General features: G+C 38.9%; 1 protein-coding gene across 2 annotated transcripts in view; it reads left to right on the top strand.

Annotated features, from left to right (window-relative positions):
- Positions 1–2083: 2083 nt before the first annotated feature.
- The window catches only part of mid2 (midline 2), a 100496-nt gene continuing 90648 nt past the window's right edge, over positions 2084–11931 (top strand). The window contains exon 1 of one of the 2 annotated variants that reach the window (XM_014987236.2): positions 2084–3018. The gene's annotated coding sequence lies outside the window, so the exon portion shown is untranslated. The remainder of the gene's footprint in view (positions 3019–11931) is intronic. The other variant, XM_014987275.2, reaches the window with a different exon arrangement.

Here is an 11931-nt window from a genome sequence, read left to right as displayed (position 1 = left end):
CACGATGAGTAAACATACATTAGTGCTCGCCAACCCACAAAACACTGAGTTCATTTAGAGTGCCGGATGCTAAAAGCTCCTGCTCAGTGCTGCTTACTGCCTGGCTCAGACAACTCAGATGTCCGTGTGGTCAGTAAGTGAAGACAGCACTGGTGAGTGCCTCGGGCTGAATCCAGGCTTAGTTTTGCACAGTCAATGAGCCAGGCTCAAAGGGTAAAAGACCTATTAAAACTCAAAATACCTCCTGCTGGGAATAGGCACAATATTCACTCGCAACTCTGTCTTACTGTGTACTCAGTGCAGCATGTTATTTTTATAACTTCACTTACAAAGACAGCTTAAGTAGGAAGGTGAAGAACAAGATAAGGTTCAGTCTCAGCTCTGTATTTTATCACAACAAAAGTCTTAAAGTCGCTCATCTTCTGCTGGAGTGGAAATTGTAGTCAGTCTCTTTGACTCACCAAGCTGTGCATAACTTTTCTTATCATTTGATCGGACTGACGTTCCTGTCAACCCGTTTGTCTGGTAGCACGACTACAGCTCTTTAGCATATGCGACAAAAGAGCCAAGCAAACAGAAATAACCTGATACGGTCAACTCATAGCACAGCTGTTCAAGCTAATTGTTCACAAGCAAGGTTTTGCACGTGAGGGACAAAAAAGCAGGTTTTACTGCCTTAAAAATGTGTTTGCAGTGACTTTGAAGTTAGACAGATGGGGAAACATGGCGAGTTGTGAACTTAAAGGTTGTGAGCGGGCCCCCAGACACTTAGCATGGTAACATCTTGTTGATAGTCTGAAGACACACCTGCTTGTAAGAACACACCTTGTCTGGCACTGTTCAGCCCACGACAGTCTCCCTGTTGTGTTGTAGAAGCAGAAATCTGAGTCTAACCTTTGTCCTAGTCAGCAAGTGACACTGCTTAATTAATCAGACCTTGCACCAATGGCTCTATTCACGTTGCTGCTGTTGAAACACTGGTGCATGACTAATTTTCTGACACATTTTTCAATACAATAGTTTTATGTTCATGGTAAAACAATAAGTGATGTCTGCACTATTGAAGGTATATTATATTGTGCCTGTGTTTATCTTTGAAAGGGTGACCTCACCGCAAAAGCAGCAGCAAAGCATCAGACGACGCACACAAAAAAGAAATGCGTGCCAAGCTGTTAGAGGTCGCACAGGTGCAGGTCACGACAGGCAAACGGCAGCAACTTGTCGGGCCAGTCTGCCTCTTAACCCCTGCATTGTTTCCAATTAAACACATACATGTTCAAGTGGCAGCACACACATCGACAGCTGATCAGAAGAACAAAGTTCAAAGAAAGCCCTGGGATATAGTCCTTTGTGAAAAGTACCTCCTGAACTTTCTCCATGTTCTGTCAAACACAAACTGAATGTCTGGTGATGTGACCAATACAAAGTAGCACATAGCTATGAAGAGAATGGAAAGGTACACCTGGTTTTCAAAATTTTGTGCAATTAAAAATGCTTAATGTGTGACCTGCAATTGTATTTCATCCCAGTTAAAATAGAAAGCATCCGTGAATATCAAATTCCATCGTCCTGTCCACTCAGAGCTGCTTCCCTTCCTCTGCTGAAGTAAAGCGTCCTGCCAATGTGATGCACCCACCACTGCTAAGTGGGCCATCTCATGGCTTCCCTTCAACAAAAACTTTCTTCTTGAAACATTTCAGTCGAACCACCCAGCTTCTCCAGAGTAACCACATGCATTTTTGTTGTTTTATTAATTCCACTGTCCAGTCTGTCAGTTCATGGAAACAGTTTTGCCTCTGTGTTGTTCAATACTCCTTCCATTTTCAGAAAATGGACTGTACAATCCTCTGTAAGATGTTCACAGACTGGGATTTTGTTTTATGTGGTTCAAACATTTCCAGTCCTTCTTCCCTGACCTGTCGGCTGTGTTGCTCGGTCTTCATGATGCTCTTTGTTTAATGATGTTCTCCAGCAAACCTCTGAGACCCTCACAGAACAGCTATAGATGTGAACACTGTTTCACACAGCTGGATTCTTTGTACTAATTAGGTGACTCCTGGTGGCAACTGGATTTCATTCAGGGGCATCGCAGTAAATGGGGCTGTGTACAAATGCACAACAAATTTCTCTGATTTTATTTTTATATGTAGAAATGCCATGCATCCTGTCCCTCCCACATCACAAGGATGGTTGATAGAATTAAAGCATTATAGAGCTGTTATTATGAAATATCTGCTTAAGTCTAGATCTATGAATATTTTAACTGATGTCCCCGGGCCATTTAGGATTTAAGGCCCTAATTTCTCTAGTTTCCTGCTTTACTAAATGATAATAATGAAAAGTCTATGATGTTTAATTACGAATCTGCATTTATTGCTCAGGGTTACATCATTTTCCAAAATAAGAAAGTGGAAAAAAGAAAACGTGGCCACATTTGTCATCCTTAGTGGAAAACGGCTCCATGAAGGTGAATTAACCCTGTGTGACCTCACTGTCTGACTCCTCGAAATTCTTTAAATGCATCCGCTTCAAAGTGTGACCTGCAGTCTGCAGCTGAAGCACACGTTCAGTGAGTTAACTAGGCGTTAACACTTTGTGCTCCGCAGTTCAGGCGGGGCGCGCTGAAACCTTGTGTCTGCTTGCTTCTGCGTTTTGTATTGAGAGGGTAGGAGGAGCCGCTTTTCCTGTGATTGTCCGCCTCCCTCCCTTCCTCCTCTTGCTCTCTTTCCCTCTCTCGTTTTTTCCAAAGTTGAACATTTCGCTTTGCCTGGGAGCTTTCGCCGGCGGAGCGGCGCAGCTGACTTGCTCTGAGTCTGGCCGACAGACGGAGCGCTCCGGGGGCTGTCGTTTTGGAGTTCTTTACGCGGGGTCTCCAACAGAAGGAAATGAGTCATTTGCAGTACTCAGACTAGCTCTTTAACCGAGTTCTGTATTTTTTTTATTTATTTTTTCTCCCCTATATCATTTCGGGATACTTCCAAGATGTCACAGGAACAGAGCGTCGGGCACGTAAAGCTGGTAGGTGTCTGAAACCCCTCCCCTCGTCCCTTGGAGGTGTCTGACTCGGTCTTGGTGTGAAGTGAGGCTCAGCTCTCTGGCTGCGCTCGCACACACGCAGGCGGAGAGACGCCCGGGAATAGAAACGGGAGCCGGTGGTTATTTTTTCCCACTGTCAGCGGGGATTTTTTCTTTTTTTTTTTCTTTAACTTGACGCGTCTGGCTTTATGATTTTCTCGTGAGTGGACTCGAGTCGAAAGCGTATGATCATGTCTGAGGTAGGCTGCTGGTAATTACTGATGGAACTTAAAAGACTGATTGTTTCCCCTTTTATTTTAGAAGATAATTTAAAATAATGGCATTTAAATTGAGATGCTTGCTGTTTATGTAATAGTTTATCAAAGTGCGCAACGGAGTTGTCGGATCCCACTCATTTTGGTGATGAGAGTGACATAGAAAGACGCATAAAAGCCGGTCAGGATCCAGTGACTGAACTGTTGACAGCTGGTCTTTTTTGTCGGGTTTCTTACATCTCAATGAAAATTCATGCGCCGGCTGTCTGCTTCTTAAATGCCAACATACTACAACTGTATTACTGTCATCCTTGTTCTAATATATGATTTAACACATGTTTTTTTTTTTTTCCTGATTTGCTAAACCAAAAATAATTAACACAGACCCCTGATTCTATAAGTCAAATCTAAAGTGGTTTGCAAAAGTTTTCATTTCCCTTAACGTTCTTCCCAGTTTGTTACAAGTTACAATCACAACTTCAGTTGATTTTATTTACATTTCATGGGATAGAGCAACACAAAGCACTGCATGATTGAGAAGTTCTTTGTGAGAACTTCCTTTTGCTTCAATTAGAGTGACACGTTTTTTTTTTTTTTTTTTTTTTGGAGTGTTGTTTTACATGCTCTGCATGTCTTGAGTAGGCTGCAGACATATATGTTGTTCCTTCTTTGCAGACCTTCTGAAGTTCAGCCAGGCTGCATAGAAAACAACAAAGATTCTCAGTTAGATTTAGTTCTGGACTTTGACTGGGCCATGGCTGTACATTTGGAGTCATTGTCCTGCAGGAAAGTGAACCTCCGCCCATCTTTTTGGCATCTCTAACATGTTTTCTCCCAGAATTACCATGTATTCAATTTCAACAATCTTCCCACCAACTCTGCTTAACTTCAATTGTTGTAGAAAAGCATCTCCACAGCATGATGCTGCTGCTGTTGGATTAGGATGGAGATGGCGAGGTAAGGCTCGTGGGTAGAGTTAATTTTCTGCCACATAATGTTTTATAGTACACATCTGGCCAGAGCATCTTTATTTACCTGTTTGTTGTTCCCTACATGACAAACTGCAACATGACTTGCTTTTATCACCAATGACTTTCTTTTTGCCAGCCTATAAAGAACTGTACTTACTTTATTTACTGATTCTCCCAATGAGATGTGGGTTTTTGGAGCTCATCCTGAGTTACCATTATTATATGTACACAACACAGACCATATATATATATATATATATATATATATATACTGCTCAAAAAAATAAAGGGAACATTTCACTTTAATTTTGTGTGTGGCTCCAAATCCAGGCCTCCATTGGTTAATAAATTTGATTTCCATTGATGATTTTTGTGTGATTTTGTTGTCAGCACATTCAACTTTGTACAGAACAAAGTATTCAATGAGAATATTTCATTTATTCAGATCTAGGATGTGTTATGTGAGTGTTCCCTTTATTTTTTTGAGCAGTATATATATATATATATATATATATATATATATATATATATATATATATATATATATATATATAGCTATCACACAAAATACTAAAAAAGAAACACATTTAATTTTATTTTAGTACTCTTGGTAAACTACAAAAGGGGTTATAGAGATAAGAAAACTTCTGCAATACCTTCTCTGCAACAGTGAAGTGAGCTATGCTTCCCCAAAATTAAGGCTGTGTCAAATTGTGATAAAATGCACAAAGTTGTCAGAGAGGTGTCGAGGTGTCACCTATAATTTATCTGTGGCTTGTGCTGAATGCCAAACATAAAACTCAGCTGAGCTCTGCTAATCCTGCTGAGCTCAGCTGACGGTGTGAGGGAGCACGATTGCTGTTCATGCTGCTTTGAGTCCCTTTGTATGTGTTGCACGGTGGGAAGCATTAACCTCTCATGTTATTTGATAATGTTGGCCTTGTAAAATGTCTAGCTTTTCGTTGGCAGCCACCTTTGTCTGAATCAATAACTCATCCATTTTCTCTTTCCCACTGCGTCTGTGGCAACTGTTTGAGCACTATGTGCTAAAGATGAACTAAGATACAAACCCAGTCATCCTTAGTGTATGCTTTGTCAGTACACTGGGACAGAGATGCACCACAATCAGTCAACCAGAGATTGGCTCGATCCTCTATGGTCGGTGTTAACCCTACCTCTGTCAAAGAACCTGATGCATGTTTAGTCCTTGAGATAAAAAAATCTGATTAAATTTAAATCAGGGTCAGATTGCAGTGTAAAACCTGAGTTTTGGTATCGGCTGGGAAAATCACTGTCAGTGCATTTCTGTACCACCTTAAGTACTTTCCCTACTTCTGCTTTTCTGAAGGTCTGGAAGCTTACTGTCTTGTACCATTACACAACACGTCTCATCAGACTGATTACACATCAGCACACTCATGGATGCTCCCATCTCAAAGAGACAAGAGCAGAATCAATGCTCCAGGCTGCTGCTTAAACCTTCAAATGCCATACATTCGCTTTGCTGACCGTCTTTCTATCTATAGCTATCTATAGGCTTGTTTCCTGTGGTCCCTTTCCGCTCCTCCTCCCTTCCTCTCCCCTGTCTCATTCTATCCATCTCTCTCTTTACCCCAAGGAAAAGTGGGTGTTGTTTCCTGTTAGAGCCCCAAGGTGTAGTCACGCTTTTCTCTATAGAATTGCAATAGTTTTAAAAACAACCAACTTGGTTTTTCCTTCTGTACATTAATGCTCATATAATCACTCAGAATAAAAAGTGAATCATGACCTAGTGAGTTTGTTCATGGTTCTCTTTAAGATCTCGAATCTACAAAATTAAAAGAAAATCTTTTGAAATGTTATATAATCTTCTTGTCCTGATCTGTCACTAAATTCTGTTTTAGAAAAACTCAAAGCAGATTGTTTTGGTGTTGACATATTTGCATCATATAAAGCTGTTTACCTTAATCTATGGTGTTTATTGTTAAAACAAAGCTCCCGTGTGAACGTCTTAGGAGACAGTAGCAGCTTATGGATCAGATTTCCAGTAGGCTCCCATCATTTCAAAATTGAACTTCTGCAATGACAAGCATAGCTTAGAACCTCAAAAGTATAAAACAGTACAATTAAACTTTACGTTCAACCTTCCTGTTATCTGCTGGACGTCTTTTTTTCTCTTGATTTCTCTTGGTCTGATTGACTCACATGTCTCAACGTGTGGTACAAAATAGAATTTCCATTTAACAAGTCTTTTTTATTATTAGTCTTCTTCTCTCAGTAACTGAGTGAAAAGTGTTTCTGTTCATCATAGTCTGGCAGCTCTTACATTTTATGTGCTCACTGAACAAAGATCAGATTTTCAAGAGAGAGGGCAGCTGATTATTGGTCATAGTCAATCAAACAAAAGACAGGGCGATGCCTGTACCCAGTGGACATCTTTGTGCATTTCTATAACAAAGGATCAGAAAATAATGAGATAGTGAAAAGTCAGTTTCAAAGCAGTACGTCCTTACTCTTCACAGTGTCGGCTGTCAAAAATATCTCTGATTTCCCTCTTTGTTCTGTTAAATAATTTATGGCATGTATCGTAGTTTGGCATTCTGTCTTCAGGTTTCTGTCAGATCGTAAATCAAGTTGTCTTTTTCACACATAATTATGTCCTCAAATGCCCTTGCACACTAAATCTGAAGGAAAATCCTGTCTTCTACATTAATTAATTCAAGTTAGGCCACCTTTTCTCTGACAAGACCTTTTTCATCTTGATTTCAGGTATAACGTGAGTCTGATGTCTAATTCCATCTGACATTAAAACGTCCTTCCCCCGAAAGTCTTCCCCTTTACATTGAGGAAACTTTCAGGTGGCCATTCTGGTAGCTTCCAGTAATATCTTTACAAGAACACAATATCACGGCAGGAGCAACTGGGACCCAAATACAGTTAATCTGTGTGGGCGGACAGTTTTATGCAGTCAAGGCTCATACCAGTAGAAGTTATGCATTCAAACTCCTTGTGGTTTTAAATCATTGCCCTCTGCTCCACGCCTTGCTATTAGTGACATTATTCCAGTTTTGTGCAACAAATCTAGAAAGGGAGAAATTCCACTAAATCTTCTCAGCAGGTCTACTAAATCATCTCAGTCAGGTGGCTCGGGTCTGTTAAAAACTTTTGACGTTTTTTTTTTGTTTTTTTCCACCTTTCTGTTATTCTTTATACACATGTATATGGAATATAAAATCAGAAAAACTGGGATTTAAAAACAAAATCAGTCTGGTTAGTTGATGGTTTTAAAGTGTTGTGGTAAAACTCAGTCTTTGCAACAAGATTAAAAATCTTTTTGTCTGTTTTATACTAGCGATGAAGCCCTAATTTATTTATGTATTTTTTTTAAACTAGGTGGCCAAACTTCATATTGAGAGTGCAAACATTTTAAAGCTTCTGGGTGAGAAAGCAGTGGCTGTAAAATAGGGTGTAACTATTTATAAAACCCCAAAGTGATTGAGTTTAGGGCTTCAACTGGTAAACTATCAGCTTATTTTAGCTGTTTATAGAGCTATAAAAACAGATGTCTCCATGTACCTTCTCTGGAAAATAATAATCACTATTGTATCTCTGAGATTGCTAAAATGCTGCCAACATTTCCAAAAATATCTTTTTCTATCACCGACAGAGGATTAAGACGAGCAGCTTTGCTGTACTCCAGTTATGCCTTCCTGTTATCTGGTTAAATTACTCTCTCACAGCCAGTATGAACCACAGACATGCCTCAACATGTCAAACAAAATAGCTTGCTAAAATTCTATAGTGCTACCCAACACCGGCTAAGATGAGTCCACTATCCTCAGCGCATGTCCACACTGAAGCTTTTGTCAGGGCACCTGATTGCACGTCGCATGGTTTGTAAAAAGATCACATTTGTGGGTTTCAGTCTTGCCAGTGACCTGGGTGTTTGACCCGTTTATCGTCTGCCTCCAATCGCCAACCGATTTCCACAAAATGAGGGGTTAGCAAAGCGACATCCGTTTTTGAATGGAGCAACAAAACTACATGGATTAGCAAGAAGCATTTGCATTAAATGGAAAGTGTCAAACTCGACTTCAGAGATGAATAAAGGGATACATTTGCACCCTGGTTGTACTCATCAGGTGATCACTTTACACCATCCAAATGATTAAAAGCCAGATATATTTAAGAAACAAAATGAATTGTCTCAACTGTCTATTGAGGAGAAGTTGCACATTCTATGACTGAAAGCTGGCTGTAATAAATTAGGAAAAGAAAAAAAAGGAAAACTCCAAATTCATTCAGTAAAGGGCATGGTTTTAATCTGAAGCACTGATCAAGAGAATAGCTGTGGGAGTTCAAACCCACGCAGCATGGAGATATACGATGTGGTAGACACCCACATATTTCTGTTCTTATACTTTCATTGTACTCAGTGCAGTGAACGTCCATAACGAGGGGCATTTCTGGACCACCAGAGATATAGGAGGTTCACTGCATGCATTAGGACATTATTAAGCGCTGCACCAAACATCCCAGCACTCTAAAACCAGTGTCATTTTCATTTTTTTCTTAAATTAAATCTTTCTTTGATGAATGGGAAGGTTAGTCTTTCCCTTTTTGGTTGAAAGTATAAAGGAAGTAAATGGGGTCAGTTCTTCTTCCTTTTAGAGAATTTCATTGCCTGAATATTGTTAAAGTGAGACAGACTCTTTCTTTTCTTTTTCTCAGAGGGATTTTTATCCATTTTAGCAGCAGATTTTTCTAAATCTGTAACTGTCTTAGTTTTTTAAATACGTACTGCTCTGTTAACTGTACCCACAGAGGACATCTTTGACAGTTAAGCTGTGAAACTTTGAGGACCTTGTTTTTCTTCCCTCTGGTTGCATCTAAAAGGACAAAGAGTAATCTTGTGATCCAGAGTTCAAAATTGGGTCTCGAAAGTTACACAAGTTTTCCACTCAAAAGATTTCTACTTTTCTTCAGTGCAGATCAGATTGTTTCTTTTACTTTCATCTGACAATTTCAAACTTTTGAACCTGAATTTTAAAGCAATTCTGCATAAAAAAAATCCCCCTGATGACTAATGAATATTGAGTTTTACTTCTGAGATGGAATAGTAGAACAATGGAGCACCAAGAACATTTATCAAAAAGCTTTCCCTTATTACACAGACGGGCTTTATTTTTATCATTAAAAATGTGTTATCTTTTGAAAGCTGAAATAGTTTTTAAAGATTTCTTCTTATTCTAATCAAAAATGTTCTAAAAATATATTTTAGCCTAAATTGATTGGACTAGTCAAAGTTTTCTTTCAAATCTTCCTTTGTTTCCTATCATCTTCCCTCACTGCAGAGAGGATACGGCATGTTTATTTTATTTTTTTGTCTTATCAGCAACCTTTACTAAGTGAAATATTAAATCATAGCGCTTTGTTTTACAATAACTTTACAGTCATAAATTACAAAAAATTAAATTCACGTGGCACATTGTATAATTCCAGTTGAAAGAGGATCTGTGATAAAAAATTTATGCAACTCTTTTACTTGTTGCAGGCGTAGGACAACAGTCTCGGTCTCGATAAATTTAAAACAAAAAGTTGTTTTTGTTCTCTACTCTGCTCTACTGTTCAAAGGCCTGCAGTTGCTTCATCAACTCAGATTTTTTTCTCCACGTTTCTCTCCTTTTCTCATCTTATTTACTTGTTTTCTAAACTGTGGTGTGCAGTGAGGACTACTTTTCGTTTTTTGCAGTATTTAACTGGTCAAAGCTGCAATTCAAACATTTTTGCACACAGTTATCAACATCTAATTCACCTCTTTTACCCTCCTTATTGATCTGACCTCCAGCCGTTTCTCTCTCTGGATCCTGATTAGATGTTTTGTGGATAAATAGAGCAAAAATTTAGCTTCCAAGGTTTTAACTGGCTTCGCTGTCAACAATGGTGAAACGGCAGAAGCAAAGCTGATTTATGGCCCTTGTTAGGAGAGAACATGCAATCCTAGAAATAGATTGTATAATACAAGCCAAAAGTGTTCCTGGAAATAAAGTGCTACTGGCCCATCATTACTCAAATCACATCTTCTATCAATGTTGCAGAGATGAATGTTATTTTTATTTCACAGGGAAAAATATTTTTCAAATGGAATATGATGAGGAATACGTATTTAGACATGATGTTTTTTTTTATGTTCAAAAATGAATAGTTACATGTTCCAGGTTATTGTAGCTCCCACAATTTTATGTTGTTGATTTTTCTCATCTTCTCTCTTGCTTCTCCGTCCGTTCAGCTCTCTTTCTCCTGTATTTGGCTTCTTTTTCTTTATAACATCCAAAACACTGACTCTGTTCAGCAACCTTATTCCTATATACTTGTTCATTATGTTAAATTAGTACTTTCAAAGTAAGTGTAACAAAAGTGACCTTGACATAATGACAAACTTTCTCTTCATCTTCTGACCTTATGTCTGGTTTTCTTTTGGCTACATCCAGCTCCCCTCTCCTTCTTTTTTTTCTAGATTCATCTCTCTCTGTTCTGCCAACAGAGAAAAAAAACATTAAAAAAAACAAGCAGAGATTTATAGTCTAATCATTGTTGTAAATTCAAGCACCTAAGGCAAGCTGAGGCAGCAGCGGTAGACAATCAGTGTTCACCACCCATCACCATCATCTCACAGCCTTGTTTTTGTTTTGCTAGGCACAAAGTGTAGTGTCCTAATCAAAGATTTTGCAATTATGAGCCACTGCTTCCTGGAGTTCAACTCTATCCATCTCCTTCATATTTAGAGCAGGGAGTAGTCACAGACTTTGCTCCCATAATATTTGATGGGAAATGCAGCAGCAAATGGTGATAATTAAAACTCTTTAAAGTGAACATCAGGAATTATGATCACCCCTTTAAACACAATCTTGGTGGATTGCTGGACTGGCGCAAACAGATGTGGCTTAACAGACATTGTAGCCTTACAGAAGTAATTGATGTCCAACTACTAATAATAATACATTTATATTCAAATTATCTGAAGTTAATAATCTGTTCTAAAAATGATTCATTGGTGGAAACAATTTGAGACTGCTGGCAGTCTTCTTTGGTCTTGTTATCCCAGCTGGTTTACCACAAAGTCAGTGCTCAGGAAAATTGCAAAACAATCTTAGGCTCTACAGCTTCAGTTTACCATGTTAAATCTTCATAACAGTATAGTAGAGAACGGTTGTTTTCTCTAAAGGTAATACTGTGAGGCAGTTAGGTTTGAAGAGTTGCATCTGCCTACGCCACCAAACCTCTAGAAAAATGTAATTCAGACAAATGAAACCAAAGTGGAGATAATTGGCCATGATGCACAAAAACATGTTTGGAAAAACCTAAACGCCATGTCAGCACCAGCACCACACACCAGCTGACAAGCACGGCGGTGGAGGGCTATTTATTGGGCTTGTTTTCAACTGAGGCCAACTTTATTCAAAGAAATGTCAATTATTAAAGAATTACTTGCCTATTTACTTTTTCAGCATTCCTGATAAAGTAAGTAATCAAGTTGCTCCATTGGCTCAGTCAAAGTCCAGAGCATTAAATGGTGAAAATGGTAAATGGCTTGTACTTGTATTGCACTTTATCATGTGCTTAACACTAGGTAAAGTCATTAATTCACACACACATTTGCACACTGATGGTGGGAAGCTACAGGATTGTAG

The sequence above is a fragment of the Poecilia mexicana genome, unplaced genomic scaffold (assembly GCF_051168715.1).
Source record: "Poecilia mexicana isolate PSO_F unplaced genomic scaffold, ASM5116871v1 scaffold_10, whole genome shotgun sequence".
Taxonomy (NCBI): domain Eukaryota; kingdom Metazoa; phylum Chordata; class Actinopteri; order Cyprinodontiformes; family Poeciliidae; genus Poecilia; species Poecilia mexicana.
The sequence above is the reverse complement of the archived record's forward strand: the minus strand, read 5'-3'. Positions and strand labels throughout refer to the sequence as shown.